This window comes from Bos javanicus, chromosome 5 (genome assembly GCF_032452875.1).
Source record: "Bos javanicus breed banteng chromosome 5, ARS-OSU_banteng_1.0, whole genome shotgun sequence".
Classification (NCBI taxonomy): Eukaryota; Metazoa; Chordata; class Mammalia; order Artiodactyla; family Bovidae; genus Bos; species Bos javanicus.
Window position 1 is genome coordinate 103,800,447 of NC_083872.1, and position 22,178 is coordinate 103,822,624.

The following is a 22,178-nucleotide window of genomic DNA, read 5'->3' on the forward strand; positions in this document are numbered from 1 at the left end:
CACTGTGACCTTCAGGGGCTCACCCTCTGGACCAGATGCTGAGGATAAGAGGATGTCTCCAACCCATCCTCAGCTGCCCTTGTTTCCCTAAGGGACAAGTTCATTGGCAGGCCTGAGTCCATTGAGGGGGGAGGAAGGGATTTTTTTTTTATTTCTTGCTGGGATCTTAGTTCCCCGACCACGGATCAAACCCCTGTCCCCTACATTGGAAGCTGGGAGTCCTAACCCCTGGACCACCAGGGAAGTCCTGGGAGGGTCTTGAAACAGACCCTAGTGGTGCTTTGCGGTCACAGCAGCCTCTGCTCTATGGGTCATTTTTGTAAATTTCTTTCTTAGCTGTACCACATGGCATGTGGGATTTTAGTTCCCTGGCCAAAGATCGAACCTACACCCCCTGCATTGGATACACGGTGTTTCAACCACTGGACCTTCAGGCTAGTTTCCTCTACATGTCATTGCTGAAGGAGGCAGGGCGGGGCCCCAGGACAACCAAGCTTGTCTCTCCTCTGCACCCTCATGCACTTCTGTCTCGAATCCTTGCTCCTGTTCCATTATTCTGGGCATTGAACCCTGGTTGTTCCTGGAACAGAGCGCTGGCTAACTAAGGACAAGAAGAACAGGGTTAACGGAGACGAGAACGCCAGGAAACAACCCCCCTCAACTGCGATATCCAGTGTCTTTAGGGTAGGAACCCTGAACACACAGCCACAGTCCCCAAGAAGGCCCTGAGGAAGGGGGGATTTCCATGAGATTTAGAAAGGGACATCTGGGCCTCCAACCCAAGGCTTTTCTGTCCCCAAAAGCCCATCTCTAGCCCTTCCTGGGCTACCAGGGTGGCTCCGAGGGTAAAGAAGCCACGTGCAATGCGGTAGACAGAGGTTCTATCCCAGGTTTGGGAATATCCCCTGGAGGAGGGCAGGACAACGCACTTAAGTATTTTTGCCTGCAGAATCCCCCGTGGACAGAGGAGCCCAATGAGCTGCAGTCCATGGGGTTGCAAAGACACGACTGAGTGACTAAGCACAGCACAGCAGTTCCCCATCCAGGCCAGCAGGTGGCAGCACAATCAGGGATTTCAAAACTAAATTAATCTGGAAACAATTTTTTTTCGTGGGTTTTCTTTATGAAAATATTTCATTCTCTACAATCATCCTCACAGAATGGTCTGCCCATTCCCTCTCCACAGTCCCTCCCTCCCTCTTCCTTCCTCTGCATGACCCTGATCTCCCTGGACACAGAGTAGATGAAGACACTGTCATGAGAGTCGAAGATACAACAGGCCTTGAAAAATATGAGTAAGCCTGGTGGGGACCAAGGAAGGAAGGAGACACCAGACGAGACAATCCTGGACATGGGATGCCCCCTGGGCTCAGAGTTACTCAGAGAGGTGGGAGCACCCTGCCCCTCCCCATACACCTGATCCCTCCAGTGTGCACACACATGTACACTCACAATCACAAGCCCCATCCCTCCTCCTGGGGAGAAAGGAGACTCAGACCTCAGGTGAGGCCACACTGCCTTCCTCCTCCAGCTCATACTGAGCAGCAAGATGAGGCGGGTCGGGAGGGGGGGAGCGGTCCCTTGGCCTGGAGGGTCGGCCTCTGTGCCTGAGACCCTCTTCCATAGGTGGTCTCTCCCAGAGGCCTGGATAGTTGAAGGAAGGCTTCCCCAAAGAGCAGACATTTAATACAGAACACGATGGCCTGGAGGAAGGGAGACAGGAGCCCATTCTCCTCCCAGGGCCTGGTTTCTGCTCAGAAAAGACCAAGTCATGGTAGTTCACAGTCAGTGTTTGCACAGCCCCAGGTGCCGTGACCCTCAGGGGCTCACACTCTGGACCAGATGCTGAGGAGAACAGGATGTCTCCAACCCGTCCTCAGCTGCCCTTGTTTCCCTAAGGGACAAGTTCATCAGCAGGCCTGAGTCCATCGTGAAGAGGAGGACAGTTTTCTTTCTTTTTTTTTCGGTTGCACTGCATGTGGGATTTTACTTCCCCAACAAGGGATCAAACCTATACCCCTTGCATTGAAACCTCAGAGTCTTAACCATTGGTTTTTGTTCAGCCACTCAGTCGTGTCTGACTCTTCACGACCCCATGGACTGAAGCAAGGAAGGCTTCCCTGTGCTTCACCATCTACAATCTTGCTAAAACTCATGTACATTGAGTGGCTGATGCTACCCAATCATCTCGTCCTCTGTTGTCCCCTTTTCTCCTGCCTTTAATCTTTGCCAGCATGAGGGTCTTTTCTAATGAGTCGGCTCTTCTTCAGGTGGCCAAAGTATTGGAGCTTCAGCTTCAGCATCAGTCCTTCCAATGAATTTTCAGGATTGATTTCCTTTAGGATGGACTGGTTTGATCTCCTTGAAATCCAAGGGACTCTCAAGAGTCTTCTCCAACACCACAGTTCAAAAGCATCAATTTTTGATGCTCACTGTTCTTTATGGTCCAACCCACATCCATACATGACTACTGGAAAAAACCATAGCTTTGATTAAATGGATCTTTGTTGGCAATGTCTCTGCTTTTTAATATGCTGTCTAGGTTGGTCATAGCTTTTCTTCCAAGGAACAAGCATCTTTTAATTTCATGCTGCAAGTCACCATCTGCAGTGATTTTGGAGACCAAGAAAATAAAGTCAGTCACTGTTTCCCCATCTATTTGCCATGAAGTGATGGGACCAGATGCCATGATTTTAGTTTTCTAAGTGTTGAGTTTTAAGCCAGCATTTTCACTCTCCTCTTTCACTTTCATCTAGAGGCTCTTCAGTTCCTCTTTGCTTTCTGCCATAAGGGTGGTGTCATCTGCATATCTGAGGTTATTGATATTTCTCCCAGCAATCTTGATTCCAGTTATGCTTCATCCAGCCCAGCATTTCGCATGATATACTCTGCATATAAGTTAAATAAGCAGGGTGACAATATACAGCCTTGTCATACATCTTTCCCAGTTTGGAACCAGTCCATTGTTCCATGTCCAGTTTTTACTGTTGCTTCTTGACCTGCATACAGGTTTCTCAGGAGGCAGGTAAGGTGGTCTGGTATTCCCATCGCTTTAAGAACGTTCCATAGTTTGTTGTGATCCACACAGTCAAAAGCTTTAGCGTGGTCAGTAAAGCAGAAGTACATGTTTTTCTGGAACTCTCTTGCTTTTTCTATGATCCAGCAGATGCTGGCAATTTGATTTCTGATTCCTCTGCCTTTTCTAAATACAGCTTCAACATCTGGAAGTTCTCGGTTCACATACTGTTGAAGCATAGCTTGGAGAATTTTGAGCATTACTTTGTTAGCATGTGAATTGAATGCAACTGTGTGTTAGTTTGAATATTCTTTGGCACTGCCTTTCCTAGGGATTGGAATGAAAACTGACCTTTTCCAGTTCTGTGGCCACTGCTGGAGTTTTCCAAATTTGCTGACATATTGAGTGCAGCACTTCCACAGCATCATCTTTTAGGATTTGAAATAGCTCAACTGGAATTCCATCGCCTCCACTAGCTTTGTTCAGAGTGATGCTTCCTAAGGCCCACTTGACTTCACATTCCAGGATGTCTGGCTCTAGGTGAGTGATCACACCATCGTGATTATCTGGGTCATGAAGATCTTTTTTGTATAGTTCTTCTGTGTAATCATGCCACCTCTTCTTAATATCTTCTGCTTCTGTTAGGTCCATACAATTTCTGTCCTTTATTGTGTCCATCTTTGCGTGGAATGCTCCCATGGTATCTCTAATTTTCTTGAAGAGATCTCTAGTCTTTCCCATTCTATTGTTTTCCTCTATTTCTTTGCATTGATCACTGAGAAAGGCTTTCTTATCTCTCCTTGGTATTCTTTGGAATTCTGCATTCAGATGGGTATATCTTTCCTTTTCTTCTTTGCCTTTCACTTCTCTTCTTTTCTCAGCTATTTGTAGGGCCTCCTCAGACAACCATTTTGCCTTTTCACATTTCTTTTTCTTGGGGATGGATTTGATGTACAATGTCATGAACCTCCATCCATAGTTCTTCAGGCACTCTATCAGGTCTCATCCCCTGAAACTATTTATCACTTCCACTGTATAATCAATCATAAGAGATTTGATTTTGGTCATACCTGAAAGGCCTAGTGGTTTTCCCTACTTTCTTCAATTTAAGTCTGAATTTTGCAATAAGGCGTTCCTGATCTTAGCCACACTCAGCTCCTGGTCTTGATTTGCTGACTGTATAGAGCTTCTCCATCTTCAGCTGCAAAGAATATAGTCAATCTGATTTCACTATTGACCATCTGGTGATGTCCAAGAGTCGTCTGTTGTGCTGTTGGAAGAAGGTGTTTACTAAGGCCAGTGCTTTCTCTTGGCAAAACTCTGTTAACTTTTGCCCTGCTTCATTTTGTACTCCAAGGCCAAACTTGTATCTTACTCCAGGTATCTCTTGACTTCCTACTTTTGCATTCCAGTACCCTACGATGAGCTGACTCATTTGAAAAGACCCTGATGCTGGGGAAGATTGAGGGCAGGAGGAGAAGGGGACGACAGAGGATGAGATGGTTGGATGGCATCACTGACTCGATGGACATGGGTTTGGGTGGACTCCGGGAGTTGGTGATGGAGAGGGAGGCCTGGCGTGCTGCGGTTCATGGGGTCGCAAAGAGTCGGACACGACAGAGTGACTAAACTGAACTGAATCCTACGATGAAAAGGACCATCTTTTTTTGGTGTTAGTTCTAGAAGGTCCTGTAGATCATCATAGAACTGTTCAATTTCAGCCTCATTGGCAACAGTGGTTGGGACATAGACCTGGATTGCTGTGATATTGAATGGTTTGCCTTGGAAATGAACAGAGATCATTCTGTTGTTTTTGAGATTGCACCCAAGGACTGCATTTGATACTCTTTTGTTGACTATGAGGGCTACTCCATTTCTTCTTAGGGATTCTTGCTCACAGTAGTAACTATAATGGTCAATCTGAATCAAATTCATCCCTTCTGGTCTATTTTAGCTCACTGATTCCTAAATATCGATGTTCACTCTTGCCATCTCCTGTTTGAGCACTTCCCCAAAGCATTTGACTGTGTGGATCACAATAAACTGTGGAAAATTCTGAAAGAGATGGGAATATCAGACCACCTGACCTGCCTCTTGAGAAACCTGTATGCAGGTCAGGAAACAACAGTTAGAACTGGACATGGAACAACAGACTGGTTCTAAATAGGAAAAGGAGTTCATCAGGGCTGTATATTGTCACCCTGCTTATTTAACTTACATGCAGAGTACATCATGAGAAACACTGAGCTGGAGAAAGCACAAGCTGGAATCAAGATTGCTGGGAGAAATATCAATAACCTCAGATATGCAGATAACACCACCCTTATGGCAGAAAGTGAAGAAGAACTAAAGAGCCTCTTGATGAAAGTGAAAGAGGAGAGTGAAAAGTTGGCTTAAAGCTCAACATTCAGAAAACCAAGATCATGGCATCCGGCATCATGGCCACCACTTCATGGCAAATAGATGGGGAAACAGTGGAAACAGTGGCTGACTTTATTTTGGGGGGCTCCAGACTCACTACAGATGGTGATTGCAGCCATGAAATTAAAAGACGCTTACTCCTTGAAAGGAAAGTTATGACCAACCTAGATAGCATATTGAAAAGCAGAGATATTACTTTGTCAACAAAGGTCTGCTAGTCAAGGCTATGGTTTTTCCAGTGGTCATGTATGGATGTGAGAGTTGCACTATAAAGAAAGCTGAGTGCCGAAGAATTGATGCTTTTGAACTGTGGTGTTGGAGAGGACTCTTGAGAGTCCCTTGGACTGCAAGGAGATCCAACCAGTCCATCCTAGAGGAGATCATCCTGGGTGTTCATTGGTAGGACTGATGTTGAAGCTGAAACTCCAATATTTTGGCCACCTGATGTGAAGAGCTGACTCATTTGAAAAGACTCTGATATTGGGAAAGATTGAGGGCAGGAGGAGAAGGGGACGACAGAGGATGAGATGGTTGGATGGCACCATCGACTCAATGGACATGGGTTTGGGTGAACTCCAGGAGTTGGTGATGGACAGGGAGGCCTGGCGCGCTGCGTTCATGGGGTGGCAAAGAGCCGGACACGACTAAGCAGCTGAACTGAACTGAATTTACCTTGATTCATGGAACTAACATTCCAGGTTCCTGTGCAATATTGTTGCTTACACCATTGAACTTTACTTTCACCACCAGTCACATCCACAACTGGACACTGTTTCCACTTTGGCTCTTCCTCTTATTCCTTCTGGAGCTGTCCATTCGCTCTTCTCCAGTAGCATGTTGGGCACGTACCGACCTGGGAAGTTCATCTTTCAGTGTCATGTCTCTTTGCCTTTTCTTACTGGACCACCAGGGAAGTCCTGTCTTAAGATAGACTCTAGTGGTGCTTTCATTCTACAAATATTCATTGAGCGCTAGACATTAAGCAGTAGTGAACAGAGCACACAAAAATTACATACCATACACCCTGTTGTCAAAACCTATATGTTAATAAGTAAATAGGAAGGAAGGGAGGGAGGGAGGCAGGGAGGAAGGAGAGAAAAATGGAAAAGAATATTTTGTATATATCGGAGAAGGCAATGGCACCCCACTCCAGTACTCTTGCCTGAAAAATCCCATGGACAGAGGAATCTGGTAGGCTGCAGTCCATGAGGTTGCTAAGAGTCAGACACAACTGAGCGATTTCACTTTCACTTTTCACGTTCATGCATTGGAGAAGGAAATGGCAACCCACTCCAGTGTTCTTGCCTGGAGAATCCCAGGGACGGGGGAGCCTGGTGGGCTGCCGTCTATGGGGACACACAGAGTCGGACACGACTGAAGCAACTTAGCAGCAGCAGCAGTGGTGCTTTGGGATCATGGCAGTCCCTGTTCAACATGTCATTTTTTTAAATTTCTTTATTAGAAGCACCACATGACATGTGGGATCTTAGTTCCCTGACCAGGGATCAAACCTGTTCCCTCTGCATTGGAAACATGGATTTTTAGCCACTATACCACCAGGTAAGTTTCCTCAACTTGTCATTGCTGAGGGAAGCAGAGCAGGGCCCCAGGTCAACCAAGTTTCTCTCTCCTCTGCGCCCTCCTGTACTCCCCGCACTCCCGGTCTCTAGCCCTGTTCCTGTCCCATTATCCTGGGCATTGAACCCTGGTCATTCCTGGACCACAGCTGCTGGCAGACTAAGGACAGGGAGAATGGGATTAAGGGAGAAGAGACTGCCATTTCCACTGCTCTTTGGGTAGGAACCCTGAACATAGCCTGAACCCTGAACACAGCCGCAGTCACCAGAAAGGGCCTTGAGGAAGAGGGGGATACCCATCAGATTTAGAAAGGGACATTCGGGCCTCCAGCCCAAGGCTTTTCTGTTCCTAAAAATGCGGAAGCATCTCTAGCCCTTCCCTCTGTGGGCCAGCAGGTGGCAGCACAATCAGGGATTTCAAAACTAAATTAAACGGGGAAAATTTTGGGGGGGGTTTCTGTATGCAAATAGTTCATTCCCTACAGTCTTCCTTCCAGAATGGTTCCCCCTTCCTTCTCCAAAGTCCGTCCCTCCCCCTTCCCTCCTCTGCATGACCCTGCTCTCCCTGGATGCAGAGTGGATGAAGACCTTGTCACGAGGGTCAGGGATCCAACAACAGGCCTTGAGAAATGTGAGTAAGCCTGATGGGGACCAAGGAGGGAGGGAGACACCAGAGGGAAGAATCCTGGGCACGGGAGGACCACTGTGCCCAGACTTACTCAGGGAGGTGGGAGCACCCTGCCCCTCCCCATACACCTTATTCCTCCCGTGTGCACACACATGCACACTCACAAACGCTTGCCCCATCCCTTTTCCCAGGGACAAAGGAGACTCAGACTCAGGAGGTGAGGCCACACTGCCTTCCTCCTCCAGCTCATAGGGAGCAGCAAGGTGGGGGCGGGAGGTCCCTCGGCCTGGAGGGTCAGCCTCTGTGCCTGAGACCCTCTTCCACAGGTGGTCTCTCCCAGAGGCCTTGCTGAGTACATGGGAGCCCTTTCAGAGACCATGACTGGAGACCCTTACCTTCAGTTAACTGGTCCCAAGCCAGCCCAATCCCCGAAGGGGACGGAGTGAGGGGACAGAGCAGGGAGGAGGCTGGGGAGAGAGGTGGGTGGAGTGTGATGACCTCTGGACTGGACACCGCCCCAGGGAGGAGCCCCCAGTTCAGTGGCTGCATAGAGCAGCCGCCCCTTTCACCCACCACACCCACCCCTAGAACATCTCCCTGGGATCTCGATCCCAATTCAGGGTGTCTGGGTTCCATACCTTGGCAGAGAACTGCCCCACATGCCACAACTAAGAGTTCGCATGCCACATGAAATATCCTGCATGCCTCAAAAGATGGAAGACCCTGCCTGCCACAGTCAGGACCCCGAGCAGCCAAGGAAATAAATAATACACAAATAAAATAAATAGTTTTCCCAAAAAAGAAAAGTACACAGAATTAGAAATACAAAAAGAAAGAAAGAAATGCAGGCCATCTCCGCCTTTAAAGCAAATGTAGTTGCTGGATACTGACTTACATTGAGATCTGGACACTGGATACTGACTTAACACTGAGATCCATCCAGGAAATGATGCTTTTTCCTCTTCCTGAAATCCCCTCCACTTCACTACACATCTAAATTATATCCACCCACCAAGGTGAGATTCAGATACAATCCAGTGTCCTTTACCCATAACCCTTAGGTCCACATATGCTTCAAAACTCAAGATTTTGTGGCTTTTGGAAAAACCAGTGCAGGGAATTCCTTGGCAGTTCATTGTAGGGTCCCCAGGTCTCATTGCTGAGAACTCAGGTTCAATCACTGGTCGGGGAACTAAGATTCCCCATGCCTCAAAACATGCCCCCCCCAAAAAAGACTCCCCCGGGTATAGAGACCCAATAGCTAACATCTCCTCCTGCGCTTCCTCCCAAGGGGCTGGAATAATGCTCCATCATCAAACATTAATATCTCTGCAGCTAAACAGATTGATCCTCACAATATGTAGAATTAAGTTACCAATTAGTTATCATTACATATTCTATTTATAAATTACTTTAAGTCAGTTTAGGTTAGGTTTTGGTGCCAAACATGGGGGAAAAAAAACAAAAATGAAACACTTTGATTCCAGAGCCTTTTGGAATTTAGAGCTTCAAATAAGGGAACAAGGGGTGGTGGACCTGTTCACCTCCTCATCAGAGCCTCCCTGACTCCCCCAGCTCTCCTCCTGTCCTTTGTCACTTTCTACCCCTGTCTTAGGGACTGCATTCCAATGAAAATGCAACTTCATCCACTGAAAATGCCCCCTTATTTGACATACCCCTAGGAATTTTTTAAGTTGCCAAATAAACTGTCCCATATCATTGATTCCAAGATGCATTCAAATTCAGAAGTGTTCTAAACAAACAATGCTGGATATTGTGGGGTTTGGCCTTCTTCAGAGCAATTTATCACATTAACATCTATTCCAGAGTTATTGACATGGCAGTGAGCTGTGTTTTTTTGTTCATTTGGTTTTTTTGTTTTGATGTGGACCACTTTTTAAGTCTTTATTGAATTTGTTACAATATTGCTTCTGTTTTATGGTTTGGTTTTTTTAGCCACAATGCATTTGGAATCTTAGCTCCTCAACCAGGGATGGAACCTACGCTCCTTCCCTGGAAGGCGAAGTCTTAATCACTGGACTGCCTGGGAAGTCCCTCGGAGAGAGTTTTTAAATATAAATGTCAATACTTGGTGGACTGTTTGAGCTATTAAAAACAGTTTTACATTAAAATAATGGCAAGTGTAAATCTGAAAAATAGTCACGAAAATTATTCCATTCCAAACCATACAAGTGGAATGATGATGAAGTTGGGTCGGCATTTCTGTTGAGCAGCTGTGGTGACCAAAATATAAAGAGACTTACTTGCTCACCAACTCAGAAATTATTCAACTTTTAATAATGACACAATTCTTGATATTTAAAAAATAATTTGTAATTAGCATCTAAACTGAGACTTTGTTGATGTTTTTGTTGTGCTACTTCAAACTGGCATAAAATGATGCCATACCATATCTAGTGTCTTGGTGAGGTGATGAAAGAGAAACAGTATGTGGTGTGTATGATCGTTAAGTTTAGAGTCCCATTTTTCAGGGAATTCTATTTGTTTTAAGACACTGGGGATGAACATGGGACTTTCTCAGTGGTCCAGTGGTTAAGACTCATTGCTTCCACTTCAGGGGGCATGAATTCAATCCCTGGTCAAGGACGTTCTGGAAAATTAAATTAAATTAAATTAAATTAAAATACTAGGGATGAAGATTGGGTGAGTGGGGATTATCAATGAAACAAAATTGGCCATAGGTTATTAGAGTGTTAATCGCCTTTGTAGGGAGGCCAGAGGTCCCCAACAGCAGGAGGAAATAGCCCTGGATCGAAATGCTCTCCTCCAGAGGCCAAGAATCCTGGCTTTGTTCACGGCTCCTAGCAGCAACCTTTCATCTTGGGGTCTCGTCTGGTTTCAGGACAAGGTAAAGACATTCAGAGCTCTAGTTCTTTGTTCTCCTAGTAAACACGTTTTCTGCTTTACTTTGCTAACTGTACAGTGTGCCTGTGTGTGTGACTGATTGAAAGAAATGCACAAACAAGTGTGAAGCAGGAGTTGTGTCCTAATCTGCGGTTCCATGGCAACCTCATATGGTTTATGGCAGAATCATTGGGGGATATACTGACCTGCTAATGTCAAGAGGCACCCAATGACTCCTCTGGGGGAGCAGCCAGAGATGAATGAAGCGTGTGGATGGAACCCTCCTTTCTTGGTCAAACTTTCTGGTCTCTTTGACCATTTCATAACTGCCTGGGAATTAGAAGTACTAACCTAATCTGTCAAATTATAGACTTTCAAGGGACTTGTGATCCACTCTTACTATGCACTTTTACTTAGATCCCAACTTTGGAAGCACCTGGCCTTGCTAGGAACCATAAGTTACAAGAACATAATAAGGAACGAGGTGGAATTCTAGCTCCAGGAACATCTCTCAGGCTAGAGGTCACTCTTTTGGCTGCCTGCCTAGGGGACCTGTGACCTAAAAGTGAATCTTTGCCATGGCTGTCCCTCCAATCTATGTGGATAGAATCACTGCTGGTGATCATGGGGTTTTGAGGACACAGATCGAGAATCCCAGGGTCTGGTCGGTTTGGAAGTGCAATGGGCTTCTTCCTTTGATAGCACTAGCTCTTAGTGGACCAGAGGAGGCTCTCTGGTGGCTTTTCTCTCAACTCCTTAAGTATTCTTTCTGTGGAATCTGTGGAATGAACTAGAAGGATTGGCCTTAATAGCTTGAGGACAAAAATCACTTTTTTCTCGCTGGCTGGCCATCATCGCCTCTTTTGCTATCACATACACTGATATGGTGACACTCAGAAGGGACATCCTGGCTGTTGTTCACTCCCTTATGACTCACCACTTCTACTGCAGTCAGGACTGAGCTCAGGAATGTGCACCTGCACACGGAGGACAGATGCTTCCCCCTAGGGGTCCTAGCTTGGGAGGCATTCTGGAAGGCTACTCTGTTGCACGCCAGGTGGCATCAGAGAAAGAAAAAAAAAAAAATCAGGCAAAGGTTTTAATGGTGAGGAACTGGACTTCAGTCTTGGATGCCATCAGGTCTACCCCTGTGCATCTCCACCCCACCTTGGTGGTAGAACCAGGAGGGACGAGGAAGGAGCCTGTGTCGGTAAGGGACAGACTAAATCTGACAGGGAAGGAAAGCTTCAGGGTACAGTCAGTCTCCACCCCCATCTAGAGCAGGGAGGGATGTCTCCAGTGGAAAAAAAAAAGGCAAGGCTGTAGATGCCACTTTTTTCTCTCTTACAGATGGGAGCTAGCAGTTCCAGAACCACCCGCTTTAAAATGTATTTTTTAAAAAACTGGAACAAATTAGATCTCCAGAGTTTAAAAAGACATGCCTTATGTTCTGCGATAGTGAATGGTCACAGTATCCTTTGGAAGATGGGGGATGCTGGCCAGTTGAAGGGTCTCTTAATTATAATAACTGTTTTACAGTTAGCCTGGCTCTGTAAAAAAACAAGAAAAATGGGCAGAAGTGCCATATGTATTGCTCTTTCTCTCTGCAAGACACGCCAGACTTGTGTCTTAAGGGTGCAGATTTGGGCGTGAAATCTTCAGCTCCCTCCTGTCCTCTTACTTTGCCCATTTCTGGGGCTCCTAACTAAGCAAGTTGAGAGTCAGGACACCCTTCCAGGAGGGGTTGCCTCAGTCTCAGTAGAAATTCAAACAGTTCCAATTGCAGTTGAGACTGTTTAGAGGATCCAAAAAGTATATAGACGCCTTTATGGAATTAACTTTACTTTATGACCTTACCTGGAGAGACATAATCTGTGTCTTGGTACAGACACTAACTCCCAACTCCAAAACTTGAGTTTGGAGGAAAAGCTGTTGCCTATGGAGATAAATGGCTTGGTAATGAATCAGCAGAAAAAGGAGAGGGCAAGACAGCCACCTTCTCTACTGGGAATCAGACGGTCCCCAAAACAGAACAGAGTCAGACTGGGATTATAACATGGCTAAAGAAAGATGGGGACCAGAGTCACTTTGTCAGATGTGTTCTTGTCAGGACTCAAGTGGGTGCACGCTAAGACTTTTTGCCAAATTGACTAACACAGAACAGGGAAAAAAGGAAGCTCCTGGTAAATTCCTAGATAGACTGCAGGAAGCCCTTCACAGATTCACTGAGATTGACCTCTAAATTGCAAAGGGAAGAATGATGTTAAAGAGAGACTTCTCAGTCAGCTGGCTCCAGATATCCACTAAGCTCCTAAAACAGGCGTATGAACCAAATCAGCCTTTGATAACCTGTTGCAAGTGGCTCAGACAGTTTGTTATGGCAGGTAGGAGGAGGAGAAGAGGCAGAAAAAGACCAGGAAAGACTGAAGCCTGGGCAATGGCTCTCAGATCTGCTCTAAAACAGCCAGAGGAAAATGCCCAGAGGGACCCAGGTGAAAAGGGATGGACTTGCTATTACTGTGGAAAGGAGGGGCCTCTCAAGTGAGGTTGCTCTCAGGTGTCTAAGTCGCCCCAGCTCCATGTCAGGTCTTCAATGGGCCACACTGGAGAGGAGACTGCCCTCTGAGGCATGGGCCCCAGGGGTCAGACTCGAAAGACAATCAGGACTGAAGGTGCCCGGTGGTCCCCACACAAGCTCCTATCCTAATTACACATGAGGAACCACAAGTATTAATAACTGGGGGTGTGGGGCTGGGGTCGGGATGAGGGGAAGCGCAAATCAGTCGATTTCCTTTTAGACACTGGGGCAACTTACTCCATGCTTACTGAAGCCCCTGGCCCACTTTCTCCCTGATCCACTACTGTAATGGGGCTGTCTGGAAGAGCCAAACATTATTATTTCAGTTGTCCTCTAAGCTGCAACTGAAACTCTGCTGTTTCCACACAAATTTCTGATTGTGCCAGAGTGTCCCTCACCCCTTTGGAGAAGGATATACTGAGCAAGCTCCATGCCTCTGTTTTCATGAATATGGAGCCCTCTTTTTCTCTCCCATTAATTGGACAAAATGTAAATCCTAGAGAATGGGCTGATGGAAGAACTGTGGGTCAAGCACAGACTGCTATTCCTGTCATTGTCAAGCCCAAAGACCCTCACCTATTTCCACATCAAAAGCAGTAGTCACTGAAACCCAAGATGAAGAAAGGGTTACAACCCACCGCTGAGAATTTAAAGGAGCAGGGACAATTAATTCCCTGTAACAGTCCATGCCATGCTTTTATCTTGGGTATAAAAATGTCAAATGATAAATGGAGATTAGTTCAAGAGTCACAATAACAAATGGGGCTGTGGTTCCTTTACACCTCGAGGTGCCTAATCTTTATACTGCATTGTCTGAAATTCCTAAATGAGCCAAATATTCTTCAGTCATTGATGTGAAAGATGCTTTCTTTTCTAGAAGGGACGATGGCCATAGGCCCCAAGAGAATTAAGCCTATATTAATCATCAACAACCTATGACTTTAAGACAACTTAGAGTATTGGGGGGCATCACAGGCTGTTGCCACATTTGGATTCTGGGTTATGGGGAACTTGTCCACCCTTTATATAAACTTACAACTGAAACTCAGCAGGCCCAAACCAACAAGCTGGTTTGGTCTCCAGAGACTCAAAAGGCTTTTAAGGCTCTTCAAGCTGCTCTTCTGCAGGTTCCACAGGATGAGAGTTACTGGGGAGAAAAAGGCTTTGGCCACATTGCTTAAGGGTAATTGCTACTATTGTTTTGCTAATGCCTAAAGCTCTTAAGTTTATTAATGGGCGAAGTCTCACTGTGCTGACTTCTGACGTGAGTGAAATCTCAAACTCTAAAGTTAATGTTTGGATGACAGTTCCTTTGTGCAGGATGGGAAATGGAAAACAAGTTATGCTATGGTGATAGTTGAACAGGTTTTAGAAGAAAAGTCTCTTTCCCCCCACCCCGCCTCCCAGGGATGAATGTTCAGTTAGCGGAGCTTGTGGCTGTGACCGGAGCTCTAGAGTTAAGCAAAGGTTAGCGAGTAAATATTTACACTGACTCCATTTGCTTATTTGACTTTACATGCTCCTGCTGCAATATGGAATAAAAGCAACATGAGAACCTATTAAACATTTCAAAGAGATTGAAAGACTTTTGATGGCCTAAGAAAGTAGCTGTTCTGCATTGCAAAGGGCACAAATGGGATGGAAGTAAATCCGGGTAATCAGCTGGCTAACTGCTGAATCCCTTTTGAACTCCTTTACGAAGGAACCCCTTTCACTACAGATACCCTTGTTCTGGACAGGTCTGGTTGAACAGGAAGAATCTCAATATACAGAAGAAGAATTAAAAAGATAAAGAAAAGAGGAACAAAGATTAATGGAAAAGGAAGGATACAGTCTGAGGATGGAAGATTAATAATTCCTGAAAAGGCTCAATGAAAAATTCTTAAAGGCTTACACCCAGAGTTTTCCTAAAGCCTTGGAATTAACTAACTATGTAACTCAACTTTTACCTTTTCAACAGACGTTACAGGAACTCTGTTTGACTCCAGCCTCTGAGTCAAACAATGCTGTTTGAGCCAGGAACCAAGATTCTGATAATAAAGACATTGGGACCTGGGGGGGCAATCTCTCAAGCCTCTCTGGGAAGGCCTTTACCAGATGTGTTAGGGGAAGCACACTGATTGAAACCGCCCACCCTGGCCAGGCACCATAGTAACCATTTGCATGAGTTGTTTTATGACAGGAGATCCTGATAAGGAATACAGAACTAATCAGCCACCACCAACCGGAAGAGTTCAGGAAGGGTTGAAAGGAGACACCGCGTGTCCGTCCACTTCCCAAAATCCCTCTCGCTAGCAACCATCTTGGCTGAGCCATGTGTGCGCCACCAGGAAAGACTCCGAATTAGAATGATTGGCCAAAGACCACCCGGAAACTAATCCCATCACCATAAAACCCGAGACTGCGAGCCACGCGGCAGAGCAGTTCTCCTGGGTTCCCTTACCCTACTGCTCTCCATCCCTGTGCCCTTTCCCAATAAAATCTCTTGCTTTGTCAGCACATGTGTCTCCTCAGAAAATTCATTTCCGTGTGTTAGACAACAGCCCAGTTTTGGGCCCTGGAAGGGGTCCCCCTTCCTGCAATAGATGGGTCTCGTAATCTATGTGGGCCTGCTTTTGCTGATTCCAAAAATCCTGAGTTTGCCGTTTGACCCTCCAGACAACGCCTTCCTGTCCTGGGCTCATTCCTACACCTCATTCCACAATCTGTCCAATTGCTGGGTCTGCAGAGTGCTCCCCTCCTCATCAATGGAAGGTTTCCCGTGGTAGACATCTCCACACCAGGGAAAGGACTTTTTCCAAGTCCACGACTACCTTTGCCAACAACAATCATATGTGATATCTCTTCTTAATCTAATGACATCTAACAGTCCTAAAATGGACTGGTGTGACCCTTTGTACCTTTATGGACATAATGTGACTTTTAACTTTGCTGATCATTCTGTTTTTGCTGTTTGCTCCCTGCACCTGTAACTGTGTAGCTGGATTTGTTTCTAGCTGCATAAAGTTATGGTTATTCAGTCTCCTGCGAGTGCCACAGCCTCCTCCAACTATTACTTTGGGTCCCTGAATCAGAGACCCTCAATAGACAGCTTAGGAGTATCTCTTTAGTTGCTAAGTCGTGTCTGACTCTTGCAACCCCATGGACTGTAGCCTGCCAGGCTCCTCTGTCCATGGGATTCTCCAGGCAACAATACTGGAATGGGTTACCATTTCCTTCTCCAGGGGATCATCCCGACCCAGGAATCGAACCCAGGTCTGCTGCATTGCAGGCAGATTCTTTACCAACTGAGCTATGAGGGAAGCCCCATAGGAGGATATGTTGCCTCAATAATTTAGGGACAACACCCCTTACCAGCTCAGAAGCAGTTATGGAATGAGAACACCGCCCCTTTCCCTTGGCAATATAATTCTCCTAAGAGAAAATGGGAAAATGAGAGCATTAATATCCTTGGTAGGGAGGCCAGAGGTCCCCAAGTGGCAAGAGGAAATAAAACTCCAAGTGGCAGGCATTAGTTTTTTTTCTTCTAATCTTGTGTTGTCATGGCGACACCTGGTTCCCCTGGAACTTAACTTTCTCTCAATCCTTGAGCTAACCACTGCGTTTTTCTTATCAAAATGTTTTCTTAAGCTATGTTAATGAACTATGTACTTGCTTGGAAATCTGCCTGTCTTCAAGATTCATGTCAAATGTTTTATAGCCCAGGGATGACTCATCTTGTGCCAAGCTATCTCAAAATGCATGTTGTGGGTGAGGGGCCTGGTGTGACTTTCTCAGTTTTGAGGCATTTCCTTTCTCTAATTAGCAGCTTGCTAATAGGTATATAACTCCTTGCTAAAAACAAGCAAGGGGACACTCTTTCTGTCCCCTTCTGATGCCTGTGTCAGAAGCTTTCTCTGTCTCTTCTATACTTTAATAAAACTTTATTACACAAAAAGTTCTGAGTGATCAAGCCTTATCCCTAGCCCCGGATTGAATTCCTCCTCTCCAGAGGCCAAGATTTCCAGCATCATTCACATCTCGTAGCAGCAACCTTTCAGTTATAATTATTGAAATGGTGGGTAGTGGGAGTTTATTATATTATTTTTTCAGTGTGTGTTTGAAAATGTGTGTGATGAAAAGTTAAAAATAAAGAGGGCTGGTTCTGTTCACATTAAAAAAAAAAAAAAATACAGAGGGAAAGCCACATGCCCAGGAACCAATGAAGCATGATATTTGTGATCATGTCTTGCTTCCGGCTGACACTGGGCTTGGAATCAGAGGACAGGCCAAGTCTCCACTCTGCCACTCACCAGCAGAGGGACCTTGGGCTCATCATCGAACTTCTTGGCTTCTTCAAGGATGAAATAGAGAGAATGTCAGTTCTGTCTACCTTACACGGCCTGTCTGTCAGAACGACCTAAAGAAACAAAGAGTGAGAGGGCTTTGCAAACTGTGGTAGCAAATAACTACAAGTTGAAAGGAAGGGAATTCTGAGTCTGTGAGGTGTCTGCAGGCAGGTTCTAGGTGTGACTCACCTTTGCATGCTCCATGTCTAGCTGCATCATTCACGCAGTTGATGGAAGAAGGACCTTTAGGTGTTCCCCTGGCTGCCCAACATCGAAACATCTTTACCACATTTGGGGAGCTCCTCATTGTGAGACTTGAGAACAGAGCCCATTTCCCAGGAGAGAAGATGCACATGCAGGAAGCAGGTCCCTCAGCAGTCTGTCAGCTCTGGAGGAAGCCATACACTCAGGCTCTGTTCATCAGAGACACTGTCTAGACTTTGAGTCCAGAAGCAGTAACGCCAAGAAGCAGGCCCTACAGAACCTCTGGGGACAGTGGTAGCCACCCTAAGATGGAGGAGGAGCTGGGGCTTGCAGGCAGCACCCAGCAGCCTGCCCCAGTGGGTGAGCCTCGCAAGGTGAAGTGACCAGGACATGGCAGGGACAGTGGCAGCCACACTGTGTCCACTGCTCCTGCTGTGACGTGTCCACACCTGGCTCCCCAGCTCTCCTGGCACTTCTAAAAGCATCCCAGGACCCCTTTAATAAATCCCTCTTCTGCTACAATCTACCAGAGTTGATTTCGGTTTCTTGCAATCAAGTACAGTGCTCAGTGGATAAACAACAAGGTCCTAAGGTGTGGCACAGGGAACTATATTCAATATCCTGTCATACTGTCACGGAAAAGAATATGAAAAAGAATATATATATAAAACTGAATTACTGTGCTGTACAGCAGAAATTAACACAACATTATAAATCAATTATACATCAATAACATAATATTTTTTAGATAAAAGAAGTAAGTTCTGTGAGTATCTGAGGAATGAATGACTACATGAGTGCACCAGTGAGTTCAGACCATTTAGTAGCTGCTTCTAGCTGTGTGATTTTTGGAAAGTTATTTAACCTCTCTGAGGGTCTCACATCCTTCCCTCTTCTCTATTCCTGGGTATTCTTCCTAAGGCATTCAAGGCCACGAGAATATAAATACTGTGGGGTGTGTGTGTGTGTGTTGCATAATAGTCACAATGTTTTAAATTTGACATTTTTCATTCAATTAAAAATATATAAATTATATATATACATTGGCCACAGCATGTAGCTTGTGGGATCTTAGTTTCCTGACCAGAAGGGCCTCAGCTGCGAATGGGCCTGTGGGTGCCTGACAGCCTTAGAATAGAAAGGGGGAAGGAGAGGGAGAAAGTGAGGAAGGAAAGGGGAACCAAGAAGGCCCAGAAAAGGAGAAGCAAGGAGCACACCCCTTCTTCTTGAGGGTCAAGGGATAACCCGGAAAGGAAAAGCCAGAGGGAAGTTAACCAGATGGAAAATGAAAGAGGAACAGGAACAGATGAGCTGAAATAAGAGAAAACCCTCTATTGACATGGTCTGCTTTAAGGATACACAGACAGGCTCTCTTCCCCCAAATATCTCCCTACCTTGATGCTATAGTGCCTGAAAGCCTAGCATTGTTTTAAAGCATTTTGTGTGTGTGTAATGTAAAGTTCATATAACATAAAAATCACTAAAGTGCACAATTCAGTCATTTTAGCATGTTCACGATTTGTGCAACCATTAGCACTTATTCTAGAACATTTCCATCATCCCCAAAAGAGACTCCAACTCTACCTTCTCCCAGTCCTCTGGCAACCACTAACCACTTTCTATCCCTGTGGACTTGCCTGTTCTGGACATGGCATCTCAAGGGAATCCTATAATGGCTTTTGTGCCTGGCTTCACGCAGTTAGTGTGATGCTTTCCAGGTTCACCCGCGCTGTAATGGGTGTCAGTACTCCATTTCTTTTCACATCTGAATAGAATTCCACTGTGTGGGTGAAATACATTTTGTTTACGCATTCAGCGATGGGTTGATATTTGGATCATTTTCACTATTTGCTTTTTATGGATATTGCTGCAGTGAGCATTCCTGTACAAATTTCTATTTTAAGAGTCTTCAGTTCTCTACTGGAATTGCTGGTTCACATCCCCGGTAGCTCAGCAGTAAAGAATCCATCTGCAATGCCAGAGACACAGGAAACAAGGATGCGATCTATAAGATGGGGAGATCCCCTGGAGGATGAAATGGCAACTCACTCCAGTATTCTTGCCTGGAGAATTGCATGGATAGAGGAGCCTGGGGCACTACAGTCCATGGGGTTGCAAAGAGTCGGACACGACTGAGTACACACAGGCGCGCGCGCGCGCACACACACACACACACATGTCCTAACTCTGTGTAACTCTTTGAGGCTCTGCCATGCTGTTTCCCACGGCGACTGCACCGTTTTACCAGCAACACCAGCAACAGATGAGGGTTCAGGTCCACCATTTGGGATTTTTGGTTGTTTTGCTTTTTCAGTTTTTTGGCTGAGTCATGAAATTTGGGATCTTAGCTCCCCAGCCAGGGATTGAACCCAGGTCCATAGCATTGAAGGCCCAGAGTTCTAACCACGGGAGCACCAGGAAATTCCCTCAGGTTCACCACTTTTGAAACCCAGTTTTTTTAGTCAAACATGGCCTTTCTAACCTAGTCTTAGTCGTTTCTCAGGTGTTACTCCAGAGCCACAGACAGCTGAAACCTATACACAGTACCAAATGCCCAAAATATTAAACTGAGTTACCTTTAGTGTTATTTTGTCTGTTTTGTTTCCCCCTATTCTCCACTATTTGCTAAATTGTATTTAATCAGCATATATTAATTTTATTTATCTTATTTATTTTTATATCTAGGTATATATATTTTTGCCTTGGCAGGGAGAAACTTGTATCATTTTTTCAATCATCAAAATAGATAAATAAAACTAATATATACTCAATAAAATTTAGCAAACAGTGGAATCTATATGTATGTGTCAATATATTCTGATCTAGACATATCTAGATATAGATAGAGGTAGATACAGATATAGGTACAGGTATATAGTTAAATCTAAACAGCATATTAAAAGATTAAAAAGCAGAGACATTAAAAGCAGAGCATATTAAAAAGAAGAGACACTACTCTGCTGACAAATGTCCATCTAGTCAAAGCTATGGTTTTTCCAGTGGTCATGTATGGATGTGAGAATTGGACTATAAAGAAAGCTGAGCTCTGAAGAATTGATGCTTTTGAACTGTCGTGTTGGAGAAAACTCTTGAGAGTCCCTTGGACTTCAAGGAGATCAAACCAGTCAATCCTAAAGGAAATCAGTCCTGAATATTCATTGCAAGGATTGATGCTGGGGCTGAAACACCAGTACTTTGACCACCTGATGTGAAGAACTGACTCATTGGAAAAGGCCCTGATGCTGGGAAAGATTGAAGGCAGGAGGAGAAGGGGACGACAGAGGAAGAGATGGTTGGATGGCATCACCAATTCGATGGACGTGAGTTTGAGCAAGCTCCAGGAGTTGGTGATGGACAGGGAAGCCTGGCATGCTGCAGTCCACGGGGTTGCAAAGAGTCGGACATGACTGAGAGACTGAACTGAACTCATACAGTTATATAGATATAAATATTTCCTCAGAGGAAAAACTTACATTACCTTAAGAAACTTTTTTCTCCCCAGAATCAAATCATAAAAGGCATGATCAATATAACAGTGTCTTCAATACTAGTTTCAAAACAAGTTCATAAGTAATCGTCACATGGCCATTTCTTCTTTCTGTCAAGGGTATAACACAACATATGAAGGAACTGAAAGTGTTAAGTCATTCAGTCATGTCCACCTGTTTGTGACACTATGAACTATAGCCTGCCGGGCTCCTCTGTCCATGTAATTCTCCAGGCAGGAAAACTGGAGTGGGTTGCCATTGCCTCCTCCAGGGGATCTTCCCAAACCAGGTATTGAACTCGGGTCTCCTACCAGGGGCAGATTCTTTACAGCTGATCCACCAGGAAAGCGTAACACTGTGTATAAGTCAAGGTTGTTGTGTGTGGTTGGGCAGAGTGCAGGTCAGGCTGGGGCTGGGCTAATGAGGTCCAGTCATGTTACATGATCCCAGGACAGAACCCCTAAGACAGATGGGAGAGCTTCTGCCAAGACTTCCCTTCTTGAACCACCTCTTCTATGCGCACATCTGCCATCCTACCCTCACGGTGAACACACAACACACACACACACTGCCATCCAGATATTAACTTGCATTTGCTAGACAAGATGCCAACTCTTTCTTTTTAAAGATTTTGTGTGTGTGGACCATTTTTAAAGTTTTTATTGACTTTGTTACAATATTGCTTCTGTTTTATGTTTTGGGTTTTTTTTACCACAAGGCATGTGAGATCCTAGCTCCCCAACCATGGTTCAAACCCTTGCCCCCTGCATTGGAAGGTGAAGTCTTAACCACTGGACCCCCAGGTAAGTCCCTAGATGCCCCCTCTTTCTTGCCCCCTGATCTGGCCCTCACCCTCTCCCCTATCTTTTGTCCTTCCTCACCTGACAGGGCACAGACCGTGTGTGGGTCATGTCATGGATCAGCCTTGCCAGCACATCCACTCCTCGGCTCCAACAAACAAGCCTGCTGGAGAAACCCTCCAACCAGGACCCACCTGGCCTCTTCTGTGTGCCTGCTCTCAGACTACATTTAGTGATGACCTTCAGTTCAGTTCAGTCGTTGAGTCATGTCTG

General features: G+C 45.4%; 1 long non-coding RNA gene across 1 annotated transcript; it reads left to right on the top strand.

Annotated features, from left to right (window-relative positions):
* Nucleotides 1–7,429: 7,429 nt before the first annotated feature.
* LOC133248216 (uncharacterized) lies at nucleotides 7,430–20,285 on the top strand. The gene is made up of 3 exons (XR_009736639.1): nucleotides 7,430–7,645; nucleotides 10,373–10,511; nucleotides 14,806–20,285. It is a non-coding gene; the product is annotated as an uncharacterized LOC133248216 (long non-coding RNA).
* The last annotated feature ends 1,893 nt before the right edge of the window (nucleotides 20,286–22,178 follow it).